The 26,381-nt window shown below is 45.7% G+C and overlaps 1 protein-coding gene across 3 annotated transcripts in view; it reads left to right on the top strand.

The window, feature by feature from the left end:
- Nucleotides 1-994: 994 nt before the first annotated feature.
- Nucleotides 995-26,381, top strand: part of PCDH15 (protocadherin related 15) — a 665,923-nt gene continuing 640,536 nt past the window's right edge. For all 3 annotated transcript variants that reach the window (XM_088059571.1, XM_088059572.1, XM_088059570.1), the window contains exon 1: nucleotides 995-1,082. The gene's annotated coding sequence lies outside the window, so the exon portion shown is untranslated. The remainder of the gene's footprint in view (nucleotides 1,083-26,381) is intronic.

Genomic DNA, 26,381 nt, shown 5'->3' with positions numbered 1-26,381 from the left:
GAAGAAGTGAACATTTGCGTTTGAAACCAGCAGCGCTTTAGCTGCCGCTCACTTGTGAGGGGCCCTTCCATTGTATCGACCGTAAATGGCTGAATCAACGCGGACTTTGTTTATTAGGAAATGAAGGCTGGTGCAACTTTAGGGTAACACGCGGAGGTTTGGCCCTCGGGGTCTCTCGTGCTCCAGCAGTGAGTGAGATTGGCCCAGGTTTGTGCGGGCTGTTCCCGGCTAGCAGCGGAAGCCGGCGGCGGGGCTGACCTGCCGCGCGCATCGGGCAGCCAACAGGTCCCCGCGGTGTTGATTCGCCTCCTGAAACTTCGCACGCCGAATCCAGACGGGTGGCAGCCGAGACCCTGAGCCTCCGACGAAACAGGCCTACAGGTGGCATTTGGGGATCAGGCAACAGCAGCAAACACAGCCTCGGCAGTGGTGCGAGCCGGTCCGGAGTTGGGCTCAGTAAGTGCCGAGAGCAGCTTTGCCTGCGGGTCCTTCCCCGGCGCCGCGGAGCATCTCCCGCTCGGGCAGGGCGGGGGGCGCGGGGTGGGAGCGCAGCGCAGCCGCGGCGGGAGGGAGGGAAGGAGCACTCCCCGAGCCCGCTCTACCGTGCGCTGCCTGCCCTGGCTGTGCCCGTGGCCGGGGGACAAGGCGGGCGGTGGGGCTGCTAAGGGAGTTGGCTGCGCAATCCCGAAGGAGCAGCGGCGGAGGACCGGCTGCCGAGGCAGGGATGCCCGGAGCCCTCACATACGCTTGCTGCCTTCTTTCTCCCCCCCCTCCTCCCCCCCTTCCTTTTTTTTTCCCTTTCGCCGATGCGGGGAGGCGGGCACGAGCAGCGACTCCGCAGCGCAGCAGCGCTTTCCCCGCGCCGGGAGCCGCGGCCGCGCCGGGGGGGCAGCGGCGGCCCCGCTCCCGCGCCCCCCCGCCCCTGCGCAGGCACCGCCGCAGCCGCGCTGGCCCTGGCGGGCGGAGCGGCGCCGCCGCTGCCCCCTCGCCCGCACGGACCCTGCGGGCCTCGCTGCCAGAGGGCGGCGGCCCCCGGCCCGTCCCGCTGCCCGTCGCGGCCGAAAGTTTCCCGGCGGAAGGGGGTAAGTCGGGGGCTACGGAGGGATGCGCAGATGCGGGTGGGGGATGCTGAACCTGCCCTGCCGCGGCTCCTCGGGTTGCCTCAGCCCGGAGGCTCCCACCCTGCTGGGGCGAGGGTAGGGCTCCACGGCCGGAGCCGGGAGAGCCTCCTCCAGCGAGGACAAGCACCCATCTCTTCCTCCCCTTCCCCATCGGTCTCTGTCGCCAAGCAGAGGAGAGACGGTGACCTCAACTATCGTGGTGTCGCTTTGAGATACAGGGTTAATTTGCGAGGGCCAGTAGTGGCAGAAATGCATCGCTCACACTTCAATATCTGCATATGGTAATGGATAAAATAAAGGAACCCGTTAGTATTCCGCTCCTGTAATATTTGGCGCGGGAGAAGCTGCTGCTCCACCTCATTTCTAAGCTCCTTTGAGGGAAGCGGAGTGGTGCTGGGTGCCTTCCCTGCTGCCTTTTCCCGAGTGCCTCAGCCCTTCAGGCATCGGGGGAGTCCTGCGCCGGGGAGACGGGAAGCTCCTTGCCTTGCAACCGCAAAGCTGCGGAGAGACACCTTCTCGGGCTCGGAAAGCCTTGGGAACGTTTTGGGAGTGGGATTGTTGCAGGAATCAGCAGGGTAACCCTGGTGCCCGTCTCCTGTTAGGTGATGTGACTCTGCTGCCTGCCTTTCACACACCCCAGTCATTTTATCTATGCCTGTGGCTGATGCGAGCCCTGCGTTTGAAATGTTGTGCCAACTGGAGGGATGTACGTTGAGGTCAAGCGTGGGATCTGGAGCCTGAGCACTGAGATTACCTTAGGAAGAACAAGACACAGGTGTAGGTAGTGTCATCTGGGGGCACACGCGGGAGACGCAGATGCCGGCTTTCCAGCCCCTCTGCGTGGCAGAGGCCAGTGGCTATTAATGATGATTGGATGTTAATTCATAGGGAGGGGTGTGGGAGTCAAAGGGGTTGTTGGATGCAAATCATTTGACTCATTTGGGTGCCGCCGAGGTGTGGGGGGAAGCCCCTGTGTTTGCAAGGCGGGTAGCTCCCACTCCGATCATCAAAAGTTAAGGTGGAAACATTTCCGTGTCTGTTCCCACCCACCTCCCGACGGGAAGAGGTTCGTGACATACAAATTTCTCAGACTGCTCTTTGGGCTGTCTGCGTGTTAAGCAAATACGTTTCTCACTTCGACTGAGAACAGTTTTGCTCTCTGATGAGTGGAAACTGGGGAAAAAGAGACATTTAAAAATAAAATCAGACTGTATAGCTGGAGTGGTAAAGCAAATGTTCTCGAGATCCCACGTAACAAGCTGGGGATGAGTGCAAACTGCTCCTGCCTTGTAACTTTTCCAAATTCAGTTCTGCCTGAGAGATGCGATCTCCTCCTGCCTCCCAGCAGAGCCCGGTCTGCATGGATCACGGAACGGGTGTGAGGGTGCTTCTCTCAGCGCCCCGAAGGGGCAACGGGAGCGTGCCAGCACTGCCGCAGGAGTGACAGCCTTGTCACACGCGCAACCCGGCACCTACTGCAGCTACATGAGAGCCCGCCCTGCTTTCAACTTTCTGGTGTGTAAAAGTTTTATGAAATTTGAGGCAGGTTACTCCCAAATCGGGGACTACTGGCTCTCCCCTCTTGCATCAGCTGCTGTGGATGCGTCACCCTCTGGAAGGCACGGTGGCTGTAGGTGACACGTGCTTAATTTTCAAGGGAATGACCATGGACAGGTAAAGGGACACTTAAATCAGGCTTGCTCATGTTTTTATTTAAAGTTTCCTGTGCAGCCTTTTGCACCTTGCTTTTTCTGTAACTTTCCAATGACAACATGTGCATGTATCTGGAAAAGTGTAAGAGTATCTAATTCCTCTGGTAAAATGGGAATAGTTGCTTGAGCAACCTGCTAAACACCTTTAAAAGCATGTGCTAGTTCAATGTGCATTTTGCAGATGAAGAGGTTCAGTCAGCTTTGTGAGACTCTGGTTTTCACTCATTCCTCCACCAATGAAGCATCTTATCAGCTGTGTAAATGAGCTCAGATCTGGGCTCTGATTTTCTGTACAGAAATGGAAGCCTGAAGCACAAAGTGTTGAGTAGCTGTTGTGTATCCACGATAGTAGGATCCATGAGGGTGGGATAGATGGGGTTGGTAGCTGTTTGGGACAGCTCCACTGCAGTGCTGGGTGGGCATCTGCTGTATACTGAAGCTTTGCACTTCAGAAGCTGCTACAGGAGTCATTCAGGGATATAGAGCACTGCCAGGGCTGACACAAAAGCATGGATATCACACAGGAGTTAGAACTTGGCTTGAGTTATTTTCCTTCAATTTACAAAATAAGCTTCCATAAATTCCTTATGTATTGCTACTGGTCCCTGGACACTTCAGGAAGCACATTTTTACTTGGTGGGACACATCCTTAAAAAGTGATCTCCCTCATTTGCTGCTCCTTTCCTTCTTCCCATGCCTTAGCAGCCTGAAATCCATGGAGATTTACCCCTGAACCCTGGGATTTAGGTACTTTGTTAACAGCTTCAAATGAGGCATGTAAGTTGTTAAAACTCTGCTCAGTGGTTAGCAAGCAGATGAAGGAAATGAAACCAGTAGCTTTGCACTTTTCCTTTCATGGCTTCAGTAAACTTCTGGTAGCAATTAGGCTGTAGTCAAAATGCTCTTAAACAGGAAAATACTATGAACAGTAGCTTTCTTTTTTGTTTTGTTTTATATTTGTGTCTGCATATGGGCCTCTGTCCAGCCAAGCAGCAAAATCTGAAAATAGGAAAGTAAAATCTTGTCTTAGTTCAGTTTTAACAGTAAGTCTGATATAAAACCATTGGTTTCGCAAAGAGAACCTTTTCAGCCATGAAGGTTGTTTTTGGATCTTCTTCATCCAAGCTTGAAGTAAACTTAACAGACTTCTGGCAAATGAAGCACTGGGTTTTTTTTTGTGTGAACCAGCTGTTTTTTCTCTTAAACTCAGACTACACAGATGAAAATTGATCTGTTAGCCAATTATTATTTACTTCTTGATACTTACATGCAGAGGGATAACTGAATAGTGGAAGTTTGAAATCTGGATCAAGCCAAAACACTGCTTGAGAATTGAACCAAAGTTTGCTTCTTCTGTCCTATTAATAGTTTATGAATTCAGTGTCTGAACCACAGAAAACAGTAGTTAAAGTGGCAAGGATTATTGCTCAAAATCCTGCAATCAGAGCTTGCTGTTTTAATTAAAAATAATTAATCAACTGATTGATGAAGGGAAAAAAAGTGCCTTGCAGGTATATATTAATTTTGCTGCTACCAGAGGATTCTATGTGATGCATTTGTTGATGTGAAGTCTTTTGGGGGAAGAGACATTGAGTACCTAAAAAGCTTGTGTAAGCATAGCAGAGCAGGCTTCTGGGAGAGGAGGTGCTCCTGCAGCTTTGCATGCTTAGGTGATTTATTACAAGAGACTTGACAATTGGTACTAACTCAGCAGTAGTGGGAAGTGGTTTGTGTTCTTGCAGTTCAGGCAGTGGTGAATCCCTGGCAGTGGCTTGAGGTATTCCTGGGCTGCTAGGGTTAGGATGATAAGCTGTTCTTGGGCCACTGCATATCTGACTGGACTTTAATCAAGCTGTAGCTCTGAAGGAGGTAGAACAAGTAATTCTGATGGCTGGTAACAAACCTCTGTAGGAAGAGCTAAAGTCACTCAAAAGAGTGTCTGTTTTGTGCATATAAATCTACTGATCTGACCTCCTTACAGCCCCTGTATATGCCCAAAACACACAACTTTGTGTGTGAGAGAGAGAAGGGTGTTCTCCCTGGATTCACTTGGGAAAGGACAGCTAGTAGGGAGATGGGTGATCTACAGCTGAAGTGGGGCAGCAGCTGCCTCGTATCCCTGTGGATTCCCCTGTTAGCAGAAATTCGACCTTGTCAGTGTGATTCCCCTCAAATCCTTGCTTAATCCCAGAATCCCAAAATGGTCTGGGTCGGAAGAGACCATAAAGCCCATCCAGTCCCACCCTATGCTGTGGGCAGGGATATCTTCCATGGTCCCAGGTTCTTCCAAGCCTAGTTCAGCCTGGCCTTGGATACTTCCAGGCGTCCAGGGGCAGCTACAGAATGTTGAGGAGCTACTTTAGAGCTTCCAGGGTGCAGCAAACCCCAGCACTTTGGAATTGGGGTGAGGAAGGGAGCCCCTTTGCTCTCTGCCTTAGTGGGAAAGGCAGGGGGAAGTGTTAATTTTTGCTTATTTGTTTGTTTGGGCTGAATCGGAGGACCTTTGTCTCTGCTGGGAACCTCCTGTAGGGGCTCTGGAGAGCAATTAGAGGCCCAAACAGAGGAGTGGTGAATCTCAATTAGGAAGCTGCAGTGATAGCAGAGCTGGGATGAGACAGGTGCCAGTCAGGCTCTCCCACCCTGTGGATGAAACCCTTGCCTAAGCTGTGCTGGTTCATACTGGGAATACCCACTGGGAAATAGCGCTCCAGTAGGAATTTACATTGGTGACATCAAGATTGCAATCTTGGCCTAAAGGTGAACAGGGGAATCCTGGTCTTTCTCCCAATTTTCCTTGGAACTTCAAACAAACCAAGCTTGCCTGTGCAGGATGTTTGCCTGAGGAAGGGCCATGGACTGCTGTCCTTCTCCAGCCTGTTTTGTCTGTCATCAAACAGTGCCCTGCAACACAGAAAAAGACAGTTCTGGTTCAAATAAATTCCCTGGATTAGTGCAGTCCGAAGGGCAAGGAAAAAAGAGCAACAGAGGGAAGTTCAAAGGGAAGTGCCACAAAGGCTGCAGCTGTTTTCTGTCACTGAAATGCGCCCTTATTTTCTTTTTTTTTAATTTAGTTCATACGCTTCATTTTCTAACCCGAACAAACCATTTGAGGTATTAGGAGAAGAAAGTGAAGCAAAAAGGCAAAGCTGACTGATTAAAGCTGATGGAAAGATTTCTGGGAGCAGTTTAGGAAAGATGCAAGGAGAAAAATACTCCTGGTAAAGCATTTTGAGGAGACATCTTAGCACGAGTAGTGAATCCTTTCTAAAGTAAAGAATATGGTTAAGAACTGAAATGCTGCTCTGGTTGAAGTGATTTAATTAGTAGACAAATATACAGCCACTACTTTTACCAGTGCTTGTTATTAATTTGGTGGTTGGGCAGTTAGATTTGGATAAGAAATTGTGCCCAAAATAGCTTTGTTTTTTCCAGAAGCACATATTAGCACACATTTCTACTTAAAATCAACACAAATAATTCTGTATTTAATGGCTTAGGACCAGGTTGCAAGAAAGGTGTAAATAGCAGTGCCTGAGGATCTAGAAGAGCCGTATCACATGGATTGGTGCTATGGTATGTCCATTTTCTAGACTTCCTATTGTAACTGGGGAACCTTGCTGCAGTCAGGTTGTTGCATTCACTTAATGTGCTGATTGCTGTATTTACTTCATTCACGTGGTTCCTTCTTGCATATTTTAAACAGATAAAAATACTCCTTTGTTTCTCATTCAAATTCTAGTTCAGTGTCCAGCCATTGGAGGGTTTTGGTAATTTTTTTTTTTTGTGAGATATACAACTGCAATCTGTGACATTGCATATCATGTGGTGCTTTTGACAAAAACATGATTACTAATCCCAGTGTGAAGACTAATTTGAATGGCTGATTGAAACATTTTCAGCTTCCCCCTCTGTATCTGGAGAAGCAGTAAGTACTCCTGAGTCAGTGGGTGTTGTCTTCCACTGGGCACTTCCATGGACAATTTTACAACAGGGAGAGAACTCGTGTGATCTGATGGTCTGGGTGTGCTGGGAGCTATCCCATGGGAATGCTCCACATGGATGTTGTGACCTCTGTGCCATCTCCTAGCACCATGTGAGTGTATAACTCCAGAGTTCTCTGACAGCCATGTAATGGGAAATGGCGTAATTCAAAGCCAACAGTTCTACTGAGATATCAGGATATTCCTTGGACTGGCAGCTTCAAACATTGCTGAGATGACATTGGGCAGGTGTTTTTTGAGTATTTCCTCTAAACAACATGTTTTGATTGTGTCTCCAAGGCTATGTTCTTGAACACTATGGCAGATACTTATTCCCAAGATTCTCCCATGAACAGAACTGTGCTTCAGCAAGCAAACTGAATTTATGGATTATGAAGTTTTTTGGGTTTTTTCTTCCATTTTTTACACTTGGGTAATATCCAAGCTTGAAATAACTTGGGAACCTTTGGTTTCTGGTGGTGTGTTTAACAACACAAAATAACTTGTAGCTTTCTTGTCAGCTTTTGTCTGCAAACAGAGATTGCAAGTTTGAGGAAACTGTGAGGCAGCACAGTGGAAGTAATTAGAATATGGTGTATTTAATTTTACTTGTTGCATCTGGATTGAATGCACACTGGAAATTAAACCCACACTCTAATGGAATTAGGTTGTGACACTTCAGTGTCACGTGTATGACAAGGAAAAATGAACAACTTGATACAGAAATAGATTGCCATTGAATTTTTTCTTTTTTTTTCAGTTCCTGTCAAAGAAAGGGAAGGGAGATAGATGCGTGAGCACAAGTTAAATTCATAGAAGCACTGACTGGTTTCTGAATCCATTTAGCTTATGGAGGTTCAAGTTATTTAACATTCACAAATAGGATCTTTAAATCTCTCAAGAGCAGTCTGAACTCTGTTACGCAGATGTCCACTGGAATGAATTTGTTCGTAATAATGAAATTGCTGCAGTTTTGATAGTCAAGGAGCTTTCCAGGACTCTCATTTTACTTAAGTTGCTGGACTTTTTCCTTTTTAGGTGCCCAAACCAATCATAGAGCAGATGATAATCTTCTTCAGCGGCCTTCCTTTACTACTTTTTCACTTCTTTTTTTTTTTTTTTACTTTCTGAGAGCAATGCCTTTCATTGGAATAAACTTGCAGTTTAGAAAAAAATAAATCTTTTGACATTTAATGTGAAACAAGGCTATTTGCATAAGTCCTTATCCCTGAGGAAGATCTGGATAAATGCACCCAATGAGGTTCAGATGGTTTTGGTTTTTAAGGATATATAGCCTTGAATAAAATAGGATTCCTGACTGGTGAACCACAGGGCTCATAAAATTCACTTTGTATTTTGAAAAACTCCAGGGAATGAGATACTATGAAAACACAGTTGGAGTAGGAGAGGAGTGCACAGCCCTCAGGAATTCCCCAGTAGCCTCTGTGGTGTTCTTGTGCATGGCAGGCCCCTTGGGAAGCAGAGAGAGAGGGGAAAGGCTCCTGGTGGATGGTGTTTCTCCTTTCTACAGCTGCCCTGGATTTATCCAGAGGTTCCTGTGGATGAGAGAAGTTCAGCAATATGGCAGCTACAGTAGGATAGGAAAGCTGGCCACCACTGGGGCCTTTTTTTCATCTGGGAAGGGAAATGGGAAGGAAGCTGGGGGGACTGAAGTTACTGAATAAATGAATCAGGCTGCTCATGAAATTCATAATAGATAGAGGCTTTGTGCACTGGTGCTGCAACCCGCTTCCCTTTTGGCTTTATTTCTTCCAGACTATAACTCCAAACAGCAGTGAGGCAGTGGAAGACAATGCCTGCATTGCCTCATTGAAGGGAAAGGACAGAGGATTATTTAAATCCCTTAAAAACTTTTTTTTTTGGGGGGTGGAGGGTGGTTTACAATGATCTCCCTTAGAATCTTTGACAATGTTCCTATTCTAATATCTTTGAAGGCAGATGACAAAAAATAAAAATAAAAATCTTCTAACTACTAAGGGAGTCTCAAACTAAAGAGATTCATCCATCAGAAATATGGATGTTGTGTCCTCTTGCTCTCCCACGGTTTTCAGAATAGTGACAAGTTTATAACTTGGGCTGCTAGCCATAGAGGATGTCATTGAGGGGATGAAATTCCAAGTTCTTTCCTGTTGCCCTGAAAATTAAGCCTTCTCATCTTGTTTTCATAGTTTCTAGCCACTTTCCCAGGAAAGTAATTATAAACATAGATGTGTATACATTCTTTCTAAGAAACATCTTTTGATGGATGTTTCCCATGACCAGTGTGATTGGGAAGGTGGTAACCTAACTACCCAATCCCTGGTCATTGTTGAGAATCTATAAATACACTGGAGTTGGAAAAATAAGTGCTTTTTTCCTTATCATACATTGAACCGTGTCTGTGTGAATCATTCCATGTCCTTATAGTGACATTTCCAAGGATATCCTTGTATAAGTCCTGTGGAAGAAATGAACAGGTTGTTCTGGTGGTACAACAGATAACTGTGATGCCGAGGCTACTGCAAAATTAACTTAGTTTTTTGAGCCATGCACATCTGATGAAAGTTGGGACTTTTTGCACAGAAAGGGATAAGTTCAGAGCAATTGTTGGACTGGTTTGAAAATAATTCTGAACTGAAATGAGGCTGGCATTGGTTGTGCCAGAGTTAGTCCCTGTGTGCTGAGAGGAGGTGGTGGTTTTGTGGGGACATGTAAAGCTGAAGAGAAAGTGTAATATAATTGGGAAGTTTTTCTAATCCTAAATTTGCACTGAGTAACCTGAATGTTGCTGTAGAATTCTTCTGCCTGTGTGTATTAGAGTGAAGCATGTCTTGGTGTTAAAACGAACACCTACAGTTCATGGAATCCCAGAATGGGATTGGTTGGAAGGGGCCTTGGGTTGGAAAGCCCATCCAGTGCCATCCCCTGCCATGGGCAGGGACATCTTCCACTATCCCAGGCTGCTCCAAGCCCCAGTATCCAACCTGGCCTTGGTCTCTTCCAGGGATGCAGGGGCAGCCATAGCTTCTTTGGGCACCCTGTGCCAGGGCCTCCCCACCAATTCCTTCCTAAAATCTAATCTCATCTATAGCCCTGCTCCTGTCTCTGTACACAAATTACTCTTTCCCCATGTCAGTAGCATCTTCAGCTTGCTGTTGGAATACTTGAGGTGGTCTGGGAGATGTCCAGGGTCCTGAATGACAGAACTTAGGCCACTCAGCAGGGAGAGAGTCCCTGAGACAGGAACATCTCCGATTGTGGTTCACCAAAAATGTGTCCAGTGGGACTGTACAGTCTTGGAGAAAACAGTTCCTTTCTGGGACAAAAACTTTGGAGATTGGTTCATTGCAATTATCTGTGTCCCTATAGTATCTGCTGGAATTCTGCTTTTTTGGGATTTAGTGGGAAACCACCTTCTGTCTTCTGACACAGGTGAATGGGTGCACATGCTCCAGGTCTTTCTGAGGGGCATTTATTTGTAATGCAAAAGAAATGAATTATTTTTTATTAAGTGCAGTTGTACAAAAGGCAGATTTTAATTTTAAGACCAATGTAGATCTATCTTGTCAACCAACATTTGTTTGCAGTTCTTGCGCTGCTATATATGATCTTTTAGCAAAATCAATTATAGCTTAATATTACATGGGAAATTAAGAATAATGAAATCCATCACTTTGGTCCCATTGTGAGCAGACAGGCTGAAACTCTTGTTAATGTGCTGGTTTACTCACAAAAACACTTTTCATTTCACTCAGTCTCCTGATCAAGTTTTAACAGGAGGTTTGACATTTACATGACATTCACATCTGTAGGAACACTGTTTCCTTTTCCCCACTGCTCTGTTTTCTCAGAGTTAACATTCTGCTGGAAGCAATGAGAAGGATTGGGGAAGGGAGCCAGCAAGAAACAATCACTGTAATAAATTGGTTGTGTTCTCCAAGCTGGCTACAACTATTCCAGCCTTCTGGAGGGGTGGGGAAAATGCTTTAAGCCATGATACGGTGGCAGTTCCTGTGGCACTATCCAACAAATTGCCTGGTTGTGGACCCTTTGTTGCTTTTAGTGGAAGGAATTTTGCAGTGCTAGGAATAATGTGCTGCTTGCTGGTGGTATGGATTTGGATGATCCTCAGGAATTTGAGGAGCTGGAAACCACTCAGGGAAGCATGAGAGTAGATGATGCTTAGCCAGAGGGTCCTTGCTGAGCTGACTGGAGACCTTGGAAAGGGGGCAGGGATGAACCAGGGGGAATGTCTAGCTCACAGTGTTGAGAAACAATGGAAACTCCAACAGTACTTCTCATTTTACCTGTTTTTAGAGCCATATCCTGTGGTAGCATGGGTGTGTGGTGAGGAGAGTAAAGGCTTCCACCATTTATTGGATGGTGGGCTCAGGGTCAAGAGGGAGCGCTCTTAAAATTTTCTTGCATTCCGTATTTGTGTTTGATACTGCTAGTTTATGTAACAGCTCCTCTTTGGCCCTTGGGCAGTCAACCTGCTTATCGATTGCATTTTTCATCCTGTCTATAAATTTTATGAATGCTTTGTCAATGCCCTGGTGGATGTCGGCAAAGCTTTGGTATGGTGTGGTACCATCAGGTGGTTTGGAGTAGGGCATTCTGGGCTGCATTCATAATGTCCTCCAGGACAGCCCTGGTGATATCATGGGCTTGGTCCTCTGGTTTCCCAAAATCACCCTCTCCACTTAATTGTACCAATGTCAGTTGTGCCTGTCCTTCCTCATTTCTATAAGTCTTAATTAATTGCTTCCGTTGTTTCTTCCAAATGGATCCCCACAAGAGGAACTCCGTTGGAGAAAGGAGGACTGACATCATGTACCGCAGGTCATGCGGCATGAGAACGTGGACTGAGAAGGTGACATTTAAAAGGTTTTTAAAATAGGGTGACCCTCTCCCATAATCTTTATAGACTTTACATAATTCCTTAAATTCCCCGTATGGAATTGACTCCCACTTAGGATTCCTTCTCCTTTTGAATGTGACCAGGGCTGCCAGAACTTGTAATTTTTCTGCTATCTCCCAACTGCCCTCCCTAGCAGCCTGTACCTTTGCCCAGTGATCCTCAGAATCGCTGCCGGAGTCTCAGGAATCTCTCACCTCCTCTGAAGAGGAGGAATACTTGTTGGCCTTGGTGCAGCCCGATGCTGTGGGCTGCTGGCTACCAAGATGGCTGCCTTCCGGTCATCATCTTGATCACTTACGGTTCCAGTAGCGTGGGAACCAGAAGCAAAATGGCTGCTAGGGGTGGAGTCTGAGTTGGAAGGGGAGGTAGGGCCCACGTCAGGAAAGAAGATCCTGGTGGGAAGGGGAGGTCTTGATGCAGGGGCAGCCATCAGTGTGGAGGTGGAACACATCGCAGGGGAGAAGCCCAATGCAGGGGTGGGGCCCAACAGAGAGGCGGGAGTGGGGAAAGGCAGAGGAGAGTCACAGGCACCATTTTGTGTAATGGTGGGAAAATCTGGCATCACTGGATTCAAAATGGTCCCCTCACGAGGCTGATGCCATTTTGAGGCACAACATTCAATGAGGGAACCAGGTAAGTGGGCATAGGGAGGAGGGTTAGGTTAGAACCCAGGGTGGTGTGATCAGGAACATCCTCAGAAGGGGACAGAAGGGGATGGGAGATGGCAGAAGGCAGATAGCACTCCTGAGCCTTTTGGCAGTTTCCATTTCTAGACCCTTTCTGAGGACACAAGACTAGGAACACAGGGGAAAGAATGTGATAACTGAGGCAACAATCAGGGTACTGAACCTTTAACATCCCCCGAATTCTTCCCCAAACCCTCAATCACTATAAATGGAACAAAAAATCAGATAAAATTTCCCAACCCAAAAATCCCCTTCAGTTTGTACAATATATAACCTTTTCCCAACTCTGTCCCAGAACTCAACCCACAAAACTGATTCCTGTGTAACACTGTAAAATACTTAAAAACCTAGTGAACAAAAGCCTTTAAATTCCCCTTAGAAAACCTAACATTATTATTAACAAGGAGATTCTGAACTTGGATATAACCTTCCTGGTGCAGGATAGTGAGTCTCACACCCACCTCGCTATTCTCTGCCTCCCACGAGATTTAAAACAAGAAAGTAAAATGAAAAGGGTGACCTACACTGCAACGCTCTATACCGCAATACACTCACCACTCCAGTGGGTCAACAGAAGACTTGTGTGGGGGTTTCGCCGATGTGGCTGATCCTGGTAGTTGCAGAGGGCCATTGGTCACCCCGTCAGGATTTCCCCCAGAAAATTGGGGCTGTCCCTCGGGGAAGTGGAAATCTGAATGCAGCTTTTGTCCAGCAGTGGCAGCCACTGGAGATGCTTTCAGGGAGCCTCCAGGAGGTCCCTGTTCAGGTGCCACTTGTAGCAGTGTGGGTGGATGGTAAATTGCTGCTGCCTTCCCAAAAGCGTCTCCACTAGAAGGTGTTCAGTCAGGCATGCCAACGGTCACGCTGCCCACACACACACACACACACCATGGATAGCTGTCACTGAATAGAGGCAGGAAGGGTCTTTGTATGGAGAGCTGATGGGTTTTATTAGAGCCACATGCTGAAGAGGTCCAGGGACAAAGACAAGGATAGGCTGAGGGTCTGGGATTATATATGAGGTAAGAGGGGCTAGGGTCCAATGGGAACAGGTAAAAGTGGTTCATAGGAGGGCTTAGGGAGAGGGAGAACTAATAGGATAACAGGGGCGGAGCAATGCACCAAAATATGGCCAATGGGGGTCCAGAGAAGGGAGAACATTCTAGGGGATGTACATAAATGGTAAATAGGGGCTGAACAGGCTGACATAAACCAATGGGGGAACAGAACCTAGGGGATATTAACATGGTGGTGCAAAGCCCAGGGCCTACAATATGCTCTTCCAGGGTGTGGCTACCCATCTGTTCCCAGTAGGCTCAAATGCCTCCATAATTCCCACTCATGAGGCTCTCCAGAGCCTCCTAAAAGCCACAGAGCCACTTTTAGCTTTGGTTCTGCTCAATTCAGAACTGATAGTGGGGTATGTGTTGCTTGGGCATGCAAGAGTGGATTTGTTTTCATAGAAAATGGGGGTATTCCTGTTCTGAAGTTGTTTTGTTGCATGCAAAGGAGGAAGGATGTAGAAACATGGAAGTCTGGATGTGAAGCAGGCACTGAAGGAGTGCAGTGTGACGTGCATCGGGGAGGCAAAGAGTTACTTTCAGATAAGCATTGTCCCACCCCAAACCCCTTGTGAAGGGCAGCCCAGGTGTTCTGATTGGGTTTGAGTCTGTGATAAATGTAACCTTGGATAAAAATTCGTGAAAGAATAAATAAGTATATAACTAGATTTGTAACAATGTAAAAAGTATATAAAATATAGTGTGGCCGAAGAATTTCCCCAAACCCAGCAGTAACTACCCATTCAGGCAGTAACGACCCTAGGCGACGTTCATCAGCCTGAAAGAAAAAGCAGGACACGAATGATTAAGCTAAACAAAGAAAGGAGCCAGGCCGAGATGGCTATCGACTCCACACCGCACCTGGGCACCCCTCCCTGCAAACCTCAACTGAAGATGCAAACAGGCCGGACAATAAGTGGAAGCCCAGCCGAGATATCTGTCGACTCCACACCAGACTTGGATACTTCACTCTGAGAGCCCAAACCAAAAATGAAATCAAGGAACACTCAAAACTTCTTTACATATGAGGAGACTCTGCCTGGACGTCTATTTGACTCTATTCTCCAATGCCAGGAAATCAATTCATCCAACAATCAAGGACCCTTGGTGAATGGTGCCTGCCTGGAATTTGGCCTCAGGACACAAAATCCCTATAAAAACCCCAGACAGTCTACCCTCCTTCGTGGATTTGGGAACACCTATACCTTTGGGTATAGACCCCTGTCCACCCAGCGCTGCGCTGTTTGTTTTATTGTGGTTTTTCCTCATTGTTTATTTTTATTATAAAAATTGTTTTATAATAAATTGTTTTTTATTTAACCCAAATTTGCCTTTGCATTTATAACAGATTGGTGCCGTGACTCGGATCGGAGAAACTGCGGGGAATCTCACTGCCCAGGACGGGTACCCCCACTGATTTTGGCGGCCTGGTGAGTTGAGAGCCCCCGTAGCTTGTTCCGACGTCCGAACCAAATTTAGGCTGAGATAAAAACCACAATAAAAAGGAAAAGGATCCGGATCGGAGAGCTCGGGAAGGCACGGAGCCTTCGGGAAGCCGCGGCTTGCTTTGCTCGTAAAACGTCTATTGTGCACAAAGACACCCACGCAGGAAAATAGCTGTAAGTACTGCTGGTTGAGTGGGCGATCGGGCGAGTGTGTGAGACGTGATCTGATCACGAGGCGAGTGTGGACTTCAAGGCCGCGTTTCCATCCTCCCGCGAGGGAATTGGCCGGCTGCGAAGGAAGCGATACAGAGTGAAAGTTTTTTTTTTCTCTCGACACACACTCGTAAAACCTGAGGCCAAAGGGTGTCTCGGGAACTGATCGCAAGGAACTAAAAGGGGAAGGATACGTCTTGTCGAGCTCGGGAACTGGTAAACCCTTTTAGTTAACGGACCCCAGTAGAGGTCCAGGAGAGGATCAAAAGTACCGATTACAAGAGACCTCAGCTCAGCTCGCTGAAAGGTGAGTATCGGCAAATTTTGATTCCTAGAGTAAGTACACAACGCAGAAACAGATATCGACTCCCGGAGAAGTCGAAGAAAGGTAAGAAAATATATTTGTGAAGTATGGGGCAGAAAAAGAGTAAGCTTCAAAGAAGAAGCACAGGGAAAGATTCCTCCGATCAGGGGGAGGAATCACCAGACATCCCACTGGAAAGTCCCTTGGGGTGGATGCTAAAACACTGGGAAGATTGTCCCCAGAGGAAGGGGAAATCAAAGGAGAAATTAATACATTATTGTATGGAGGTTTGGGGAGGACAGGAGTTGAGAAGTCACCTCACTTGGCCAGTGTTAGGCACATTTGAAAAATGGACGTGTAATAAGTTATTCTCCTATGTGGAGAACAAGGTCCCCTCAGATCCTGAGGAGAGGGAATATGCTAAGCTCTGGGTAAATGTCAGAGTAGGGCTATTTCCAATAAAACAAAAAGAAAAACGTGAGTCGAGAGCTGAGTCCTGGGAACCCCTCGATCACTTACCACCCCCATATCGTGGACCGGCGGGACCTTCCTCTGCAAATCAAGTGGTGCCTTCAGCACTCTTGGGCCCCCGAGACCAACCGACTGAGATACGTGTGTCTCAAGCGGGAGACTCGGGGCCAGCAGCGATGCCAGCAGCCCTTCCCCTTTCCCCGCCTGTAAACACCGTAACCACAGCAACCTCCTCGGAGGTTTTTCCTGCACAAGGCTGGGGATCACCCTATCCGTCCCTGCCGGTCCAGCCGCCACAACTGGGACCCTCCCATACAATGGAGGGGATTCCTCCCTTCAGCCGGGTGGCGGCAGAATTCCCACAATTGATAACAGGGAGGCAACCCACAATCACCAATTCCCCTCCCGCAAGTAGAACCCGTTTAAGAGCGAGAATGACGGATAATGAATGGGGAGAGAGTGAAGAGGGGCACCGGTTGTTCCCTCTTAGGGAAGTACCGACGGCCCCGGGAGTGATCGGTTTTGTGAATGTACCCCTTAACTCTGGAGATGTAAGGGCATTTAAAAAAGAGATGGGGCGGTTGTTGGATGACCGTTTTGGTGTGGCTGAGAGGTTAGATGAATTTTTAGGGAGTAGTATTTATACCTTTGACGATCTTATGGCAATCCTGAGATCATTGTTTAATCAGGAGGAAAGAGAGATGATTAAACAAGCCGGTATCAGAGACTGGGACAGACGCAATCCACAGGGGACGCCAGGTAACCAGAAATGGCCTAGCGTAAGCCCGAGCTGGAATGCACAGACGGAGGAAGGCAGACGGAACATGATAAATTTAAGGAGCATAATTGTACAAGGTATAAGAGAAGCGGTCCCTAGGGGCCAGAATATTAGCAAAGTTTTTAGAGAGTGTCAAGGAAAAGAGGAACCACCCACTGAATGGATCGAGAGATTACGGCGAAGTTTACAGATTTACTCTGGGACTGACCCGAACTCTCCTGTGGGGGAGGTTCTGTTAAAAACACAATTCGTTGCTAAATCTTGGGAAGACATTAGGAGAAAATTAGAAAAGATCGAGGGGTGGCAAGATAAAAGCCTCCAGGAGCTCCTAAGGGAAGCTCAAAAAGTATACATGAGGAGAGAAGATGAGAAGCAGAAATTGCAAGCTAAAATTTTAGTAACTGCGGTAAAAGAGGTCCAGAAACAAGAACAGATGCAGGGTAAGTTTAAAACACTACCCGGAAAAGGTCGAGGTTCTCACCGGGCAGCCCCGGCCCCACGGAGAGAGCCCCCTGAATGCTACTACTGTAAACAGGTAGGACACGTTCAGCGGAATTGTAAACAAAGAATAAAAGATGAGAAAATTTTTCAGGAAGATTAGGGGTGTCAGGGGCTCTTTAATTTGGGGACCGGAACATCCAAGGAGCCCTTGATAAAATTAAAAGTGGGACCCCAACGACAGGAGGTAAGTTTTCTTGTGGATACTGGGGCAGAGAGAAGTACCCTGCAGAAATTGCCATACGGATGTGTGGCTAGCAGAGAAAAAGTTTTTGTAATCGGTGCAAAGGGAGACCCCTTTGAAGTGCCTGTAATAAAAGATGTGGAAATAGAATCTGAAAATAAAATTTGCGTAGGGAATTTACTATTAGTGGAAGAAGCAGATTACAATTTGTTGGGAAGGGACATGATTGTCGCTTTAAGAATTAATATCATGATTAAAAAATTCTAAATTGGTGGTGAAAATATTTAAGTTGACTCCTAAAGATGAGAAGAAAATAAACCCTGAAGTATGGCATTCAAAGAGAGAGATAGGAAAGCTAGATATCAAACCTATCAAAATAGAAATCGAGAACTCTGAAGACCCTATAAGGGTTAAACAATATCCCATCCCGATGGAAGGGAGAAGGGGGTTGAAACAAATAATTGATGACCTCCTAAAAAGGGGTACTTTAGAACCTTGCATGTCTCAACACAACACCCCCATCCTGGCTGTAAGGAAGACGGATGGCAGCTTCTGATTGGTCCAGGACCTACGAGCGGTAAACGCTAAGACCCGGACTAGATTCCCGGTGGTGGCCAACCCCTATACTTTACTAAACAGACTCACACCAGAAGATGTGTGGTATAGTGTGATTGATTTGAAAGATGCTTTTTGGACTTGCCCTCTGGATGAAAGGAGTAGAGATTATTTTGCATTTCAGTGGGAGGACCCAGATACAAACCGTAAGCAACAGCTAAGGTGGACGGTCCTCCCCCAGGGGTTTGTGGAGTCTCCGAACCTTTTCGGACAAGCTTTAGAACAAATGTTAACCCAATTTGCTCTTGAGGACAGGACAAAGCTTTTGCAATATGTAGATGACTTGCTAATAGCTGGACCGACTGAAGAGAGCGTGAGGAAAAGCACGATTGCCTTGTTAAACTTTCTAAGAAGGAAAGGTTTGAAAGTATCAAAATCCAAGCTGCAATTCACAGAGCCTGAAATAAAATATCTCGGACATTGGATATCTCAAAGGAAAAAAAATTGGACCCGGAGAGGGTAGCAGGCATCCTTGCATTGCCTGCACCAAAAACAAAAAGGCAAATTAGACAAATTCTAGGGCTCTTAGGATACTGCAGGCAGTGGATTGAGGGTTTCAGTGAAAAGGTGAAGTTTTTGTATGAAAGATTAAACACTGACAGGCTGAAGTGGACTGAACAGGATGAGTCTAATTTTCAGAAATTAAAAACTGTTCTTATGACTGCCCCGGTACTAACTCTACCAGATACGAATAAAGAATTCCAGTTGTTTGTGGATGTGAGTGGACAAACAGCACAGGGAGTCCTGACTCAGGAATGGGCAGACAAAAAGAAGCCTATAGGGTTTCTTTCAAAGATCTTAGATCCAGTCAGTCGGGGTTGGCCTACGTGTTTACAAGCAATTGTAGCAGTGGCTCTGTTAGTGGGAGAAGCGAAGAAAATAACTTTTCCTCCCCTGGTAGTTTACACTCCCCACGACGTGAGAAACATATTGCAGCAAAAAGCAGAGAAGTGGCTGACTGATTCCAGGCTTCTAAAATATGAAGCCATCTTAATCAGCTCACCCGGTTTGGAATTGAAAACCACTGCACAAAAATCCTGCTCAGTTTCTATTCAGAAAAATTAGTACATGATTGTTCTAAAATCGTAGAGCTGCAGACCAGATAAGTTACATCAACGCAAACTGTGATTGTTTTCCATTTATACATTTTAAATGTACTTATTGTAAACAAATTTGAGTAACCCACTGTTGGAGAGAGTACAAACCTAAGGGATTGTGTACCAATTGTCTGACTAAAGAACAGGAGCTGACTAGCCGTTTCTTAATACTTGTCACCCGGGCGGGGTTTTTAGAACTTGACTCTCCTGAGTGATACCTGCTTTTTCAAAAGGGGATTAGAGGTAAACTAGACTCCAAGGCAGAAACTTTAGAAATTGAGTGCCAAAAGACAGTCAAGGTACCGTGCAGGACAGACAAGATTAAGTCGTCTCGGTGGGCTGCTTTCAAGAGAAAGTACGCCATTAGGACTACAAGGGCCCCTGAAGAATATCCTTGCTGCCGAGAAGATGGTAATCCCCGCCGTATATTTCTATATGGGCGAAGGGCAAGGCAGAGGGATACACCGGTGGGGAATCCTGACTGTCCTGAGTCTAGCCGTGTGCTTGGCCGAGGGAATGATTCCCGAGGTACCTCCGGGGGAGCGTCTCCTGAGGAAGTGTGAGCAGTGCCTGACTGCCACAGATACCAGACGAATAATTGACTGTCCTCCGGAACGTTGTTTGTCTAACAGCACTCAGTATAATCTTTGTGAATTAAAGGGGGAGGTCTGGTGTTACCACTCAGGGGCAAGTTTTAAAGATGGGCAGTCTAAAACTCCTATGAGAAAAAAAACTAAAGCTACCCACTTCAGGTATAAGAGAGAAGTGGGAATGCTCCCTCCAATTCCAATCTGCAGCCAATGTAACAAAACTGTCTAGATAGGAAGAAAAAGACCATCCACCTTTTTAGCATATTATAAGGTTAACCCTTTATGTTACAATAAAGCAAACTTAAAAATGTGTACCATGGGAGGAAAGTGTATTGGGAAGGTAAAAATTTAAAACATGAAGAAAAAGCCTCTTTTAATAATGAACTGATAATTCTTGATTTGTTAAAAAGTGATGATGACTGAGTATGTTTGCAATTCGACCAAGTGTTCTGCTTCTCCAGAGATGAGGAAGGGATGGACCCTGAAAACAAAATAAACATAACCTGTCACAAGAATATTGTGAGAATTCGTTAACAGACTGAGAAGAAAATGAATGTGAGTGAAAATTATAGTCCTTCCCCCATAGAATTGAATAAAATAACACGAATTTTTAATGTGATGGATTATTAAGCGGGGGACTGTGATAAATGTAACCTTGGATAAAAATTCGTGAAAGAATAAATAAGTATATAACTAGATTTGTAACAATGTAAAAAGTATATAAAATATAGTGTGGCCGAAGAATTTCCCCAAACCCAGCAGTAACTACCCATTCAGGCAGTAACGACCCTAGGCGATGTTCATCAGCCTGAAAGAAAAAGCAGGACACGAACGGTTAAGCTAAACAAAGAAAGGAGCCAGGCCGAGATGGCTATCGACTCCACACCGCACCTGGGCACCCCTTCCTGCAAACCCCAACTGAAGATGCAAACAGGCCGGACAATAAGTGGAAGCCCAGCCGAGATATCTGTCGACTCCACACCAGACTTGGATACTTCACTCTGAGAGCCCAAACCAAAAATGAAATCAAGGAACACTCAAAACTTCTTTACATATGAGGAGACTCTGCCCGGACGTCTATTTGACTCTATTCTCCAACGCCAGGAAATCAATTCATCCAACAATCAAGGACCCTTGGTGAATGGTGCCTGCCTGGAATTTGGCCTCAGGACACAAAATCCCTATAAAAACCCCAGACAGTCTACCCTCCTTCGTGGATTTGGGAACACCTATACCTTTGGGTATAGACCCCTGTCCACCCAGCGCTGCGCTGTTTGTTTTATTGTGGTTTTTCCTCATTGTTTATTTTTATTATAAAAATTGTTTTATAATAAATTGTTTTTTATTTAACCCAAATTTGCCTTTGCATTTATAACAAGTCCCTGGGGGTTTCTCCCTTGCTGTGTTTCTAGTGGTCCCTGACCCTGAACTCCACCCTCAAAGGTGGAGACCCTCAAGAGTTCTGTTCCTCAAAAACCCCTGCTCGGCCTCTGTTCGGGGCTCTCTCTTCTGGATCTGAGTTGTTCCCATGCTGCTGGGTTCCATGAACCGGGAGCCCATCTCATTGGTGTTCCATGCTGGTCCCCAGAACCCTGCAGCTTTTCTGGACATGATCCTGAGGTTGCAGACTGCAACACAGCTGCCATGAACATGACCAATACCAGGCTCAGAAGGATTAGTATACACTGCCATGTAAAATAAAGCTTTATTTTCAGATGTTTCTATTTCCCCAGTCTGATGGCCACAATCTTTCTGGGGAGCTGTATGCCAGCCTTGCCCTGCTGTAAGTTTTTTAATAACCATGTATGATTCAATCTTTTTTTTTTAATTCCATCATAACAAATATCACGTTTGTTATGGTGATTTTTAAATAATTTATTTATACATGTATATTATTTATATTATATATATTATTTATATTATTTATTAATCAATAAATTTATTTTTAGATCATGAGCAATTTAAAAATAAAAATTCATGTTTCCCAGATCACAGGGTCTAGAGTTGTTGGCAGTGGCTTGTTCTCCTGTGGTTAGCATGGAACCATTTAGACATTTTAGCTAACCAATGCTTATATAATTTCAGACAGGCCATTAACTTGAAATTTTGTTAAGAACACAAAGTGAGCTTTCCCAGTAGGTTTCAAGACATACAATCAATTCTTCCTTTCTTCCCCCTTTTTCAGTCCCATTGCAACACGCAGCAAGAGTGTTGTTCCATTGCTGTTATATATCCTTCAACAGAAAGTAAGAAAACCACCTTTTTATACCTAGGGGAAGTGTCAGAGCTCCAAGGAATTGGCTGCATTGTACAGTTGTGTCAGTTAGGAGGTGGTGAAGCACAACTAATGAATTTTGGACTCTGCAATCAGTTATAATGAGCAATTCAGAATCTGGAAAATTATTTTTGAGAATTGCTAGAAACAAACCCAGTGCTTCTCACCTGCAAGGCTGGACATTGACTCCACGGTAGGCAGGCATGTCTAATGGCAAAAGATTGGTCATTAGATTTTAATCTGCTGAGATTGATGTGCATCCTGGCTCCTTTGGAAATGGATGGAATTAGGGAGCAGGAGGTAAAAATTGGATCTTCTCTCTTCAAATATGTACTTAGGTAGTGGTCCAAAGTCTTGTTCCCCATGTTCTGTGCCATCCTTGCTTTTCAGTGTTGTTATATCAGCTTTTTCAAAGAGTTGCATTGCTCTTTCAAATAAGGTAGGCTTTAACTTCTTGTTTTGTTTTCATATAAAAACTTGAATTTTTTCTTGGGCTTAAAAAAGAAAAAAAAAATTGAAAAAAAAAAATAAATAAATAAACCAAAGTAAACCAAGACCTTCTGCAGTTTTTACAGCAAGATTATGAAAATGAAAATGTGGAACTCTGGCCGAAGACAGCCTTTAAAACAGAACCCTTGGCAGGCTCTTTCCAAGAGATCACTTGTTATCAGCCAGCCTCCTGTCCTGGGTGCCTCCTAAGGCATTTCTAATGGCTCTGCTCTGATCACCTGTGCCCTGATCATTGATGAGCTCTGTTTGCTTTCTGCCTCTCTTGAGTGGTCATTTAGAAAATCGTTTCCTTCAAGTGCTCAAATAAACAAGTGGCTTTGTTGTTAAAATTCTCATGGGAATTCAGCGCTTGAGGGGACCATTGAGCCTGCCTGCCTGAACATTCCCTCTCACAAAATAAAGCATGTCATGGATAATATTCACTCTTCTCAGCCAAAGGCTGATTGCTCAAAATCATCTGCCTATCTCTTACAATTTATGTTTATTTAAGACCCATATTTTCATATTTGTTATTGTGCCATCGTTGTCCTTTTGCTGAAGTAGTTTCCTGCCCTATTTGGTGTCCTCTGCTTCCACGCCATGTTCTGGAAAAAGGGATTATGGTGCTTTTTTTTGCCTGTGGTTTCCCAGAGTGTGCAACCACTCTCTCAAGAGACTTGCTTTGCTCCCAGCAACATCAAAAGGTGTGAGCTGAGGTTTCATGTGGGGCTTGAGGATTTTCTGCGTTTAAGGACTTGTTAAATAAAAAAAACTGTCGGTGTTTTGGAGCTTTGTGGGCAGTATGCAAATGTACTCTTCCCAAGGATTAAACCAATTTCCTCTAACATCTGCAGTGAGGAAAGTGTGGCTTATAAGGGTTGGTGGAGCAGTGTCAGAGGAGAGTTCAGCAGGAACTGCAGAGATAGGGCAGGAGAGAGTGAATTCAAACTGAATGACAGTAGGTCTAGATCAGATATTAGCAGGAAGTTCTTCCAGTTCCTCACCACCGACACGGGGCACAGGGTGCCCAGAGAAGCTGTGGCTGCCCCTGGATCCCTGGAAATGTCCAAGGACAGGTTGGATGGGGCTTGGAGCAGCCTGCGATAGTGGGAGGTGTCTCTGCTCATAGCAAGGGTGGGACTGCATGGGCTTTAGCATCCTTTCCAGGCCAAATGATTCCATGATTCCAAAGTGCTGCTTAGGGAAATGCTGAGAAGAGCTGCTATCTTCCCTCTCTCTACAAACAGCCTGCACATGTAGGCATTGTATGGAATCTGGGGAGCTCTCCTGTCCCCAGCCACCCCAATCTCTGTGTCTGTCCTTGGATAAAAGAGCTAGGACTAGTTATACTTCAGCCTTGCCTAGTTCAGTGTAGTTTAAATGTTTTCGTGTGGAGCAGAACCTGAGCTGATGGCGTGACCTGTGCACTCAGGCCAGCTGTACAAGTGTCTCATCATAATTCTGTGGGATTTGCTAACGTGGGCATAGATCCATCTCTGCTGGGCTCATGGAAGAGTTTCCAGGGCATGTCTGGTTCCGAGCAGGCTTGGTTGTGTTTGCTGTGGTGCCACGAGTGCATGGGCCAGCACTGGGGGTGTCTGTCCTGGCAGGAAACCTTCACCTGGTTTGTGGTCACATGCAGTATTATTTAGAAATATTCTGCTGAGCTCCAAGCAAAGCAGCCTGGGTCCCTCGTGGTCAGGTGGTAAAGCCTGCTCACATCTGAATCAGCCTTTACAGAGCCTTTACATTTGACATTATGCCTTTTTTCCTGGTGCTCTCCTTCAGGATCCTGCTGGCTTCACTTGAGCACACAGATCCATCTGGGGTGGTGTGTGGGTAATGAGCTTTTCTAGAGCCTCAGACACCTGGAGTCAGGCACAGCTTGGAAGCTCCAAAGAAACAAGCTCAGGTATGACTTTCTATTTGGGTGGACAAGCACCCACCACTTTGCTTCACACTGCCCCGGGTGTTTCTGCAGGCTGAGGGAGGTATGCTGGAGCCGTCCCCCAGCCTTATTCCTTTGCGTTTCCATTCCCTTTCCCCTCACACCAGTCCTTCACGTTCTATTTTCTCTGGAATATGACCCCCTTAGGATGTTGTACCAAATACATCACTACAGTTCCAATGAGGGGAGAGACATCACATCAGCTTTATGTATTGCTGCCTCAGTAGGGATACTTTGAGAAGCTGTTGTATTTGCTGGATGCCTGTGGGTCTTGGGCAGTGAACTCCTCTCATGTTTGCTGGTTCTTCACTGAACTGTGCATCTTTTAGTGTGGTCTTTCTTTCCAAAACTCTGAGTGCACAGGATTCAGACATACAAACGTAGCTGCTCAGAATTTTTTTCACATGTTTTTCCCAACTAAAAACCTGCATTTCCTATGTTGTGACCAGTTATATCATACATGTCTCGAAACACTTTGGTGTCCTGAAGCAGCAGGGTATTACATTACGATTGTAGGTTGGAGACAGATTCACAACTGGACTCACCGATGATCACAAGACAAACCGCAAAGATTTATTATGACTGCCTTCTTTTATAGAGGGTTCAGAATTCCTGCTCTTACACACCTGATTGGAACTCCCTGGCCAGTGATATGTCTGCATTCAGGATTGAATGGGATTGGTTGGGATCCCTGTTTGAGGTCAAATCCATACTATAATTGCCTCACCCAGGGACTTGTTTACTTCTAGGCTGGTTGAGTCTGGGGGGGTCTGTTATAGCCAAATTTATTTTTGCAGCTACAGACCAGCTGCAGCTGTGACAGCAGGATATGCAATGGGAATGGTGGAGCCTTCTGAAACCACAGCCAATCTGGCTCTGCAACTTTCAGCACCTTGAGCTTGTTCAGTTTTACTTCCCCTGCGTGGTTGCCCTCATTACCAGAAGTGTACCCTCAATTTCTGGCTTAAGTGTGCATCCTTCATAAGGTTTACCCCCAGTTTTTGAGGAACTCTGTTTATAAGATCCTGCTTTTCCCTCTTCTGCCACATGGCTTCGTTTTTCCTCTGGCTGGATTATATGGCAGAGTAAGGAAAAGATACCTCATCTCTCTGTCTGTTGCTCTTCTGGCCTCAGGTTTAACAGCTCATTTTGCTCCAACCTCAGCCTTTTGCTGCAGGCCATCCTTCACTTCATACCAAAGAGGAGGGGATGGAAGCAAATGTCTCCAAGTGGTAACACCACAGAAGTATAGGAGTATTTTGGTATGCATTCCTCCCCCTAGATTATTATATGGCTATCACCACTAATTCTAATTTTGCTCCAAGGGATTGCATCCAATGAGAGAAGAAGGAATTGAAATTTTAAAAGGAGTGTACATGAAAATAACTTTTGTTTCCCCCATTGTATTGGGAGCCATCTGTGGAGAACAATGCTGGTGGCTCAATAATTTTGGGGAAAATCTGAATTTAAATAGCTCTTCCCTGACAAGTGTGCAAATGCAGGCTTTCCTCTGCCTTATTACTGCTCCAGGATGGCAATTCCAGTCTGGCAAATAGGAGAGATTGAGGAATACAGGAGCCATAGGTCCCTCCTCTTAAAATTACATTACCAGTTAGCAGCAGGTTTACCTGCACATTTCTCAGCTTTCCCTCAGTTATTGCTTCCAAGAGCTGAGCATTTTTACAGTCTTTTAATTTTCTCCATATTTTTAAAACCCTCAAGAAGCACCAATCAGAAGGACCATTAGCACCTCAGCTCTGGACTAATAAGGAGCACAACTTATGTGCTGGAGGTATCGATTTGCTTAGCTCCAGTTGTGTTTCTCCCTTGAATTCTTTGTGTTCTCCCTTCAGCTGTGCTGGCTGTTTACTCACAGAACACCCGAGTGAGGAGAAGATGAACTGCCGGGATTCTGCTACTCAGGCATTGATGCATTGCCTCTTCCTTTGTGTTCTTTAAATGCCAGAAATCCCCTGCTTTTTATTTGGAACAT

The sequence above is a fragment of the Pseudopodoces humilis genome, chromosome 9 (genome assembly GCF_049639895.1).
Source record: "Pseudopodoces humilis isolate 2021_Gansu_Grassland_sample_001 chromosome 9, ASM4963989v1, whole genome shotgun sequence".
Lineage (NCBI taxonomy): Eukaryota > Metazoa > Chordata > Aves > Passeriformes > Paridae > Pseudopodoces > Pseudopodoces humilis.
This window is presented reverse-complemented; position numbering and strand designations above follow the sequence as displayed.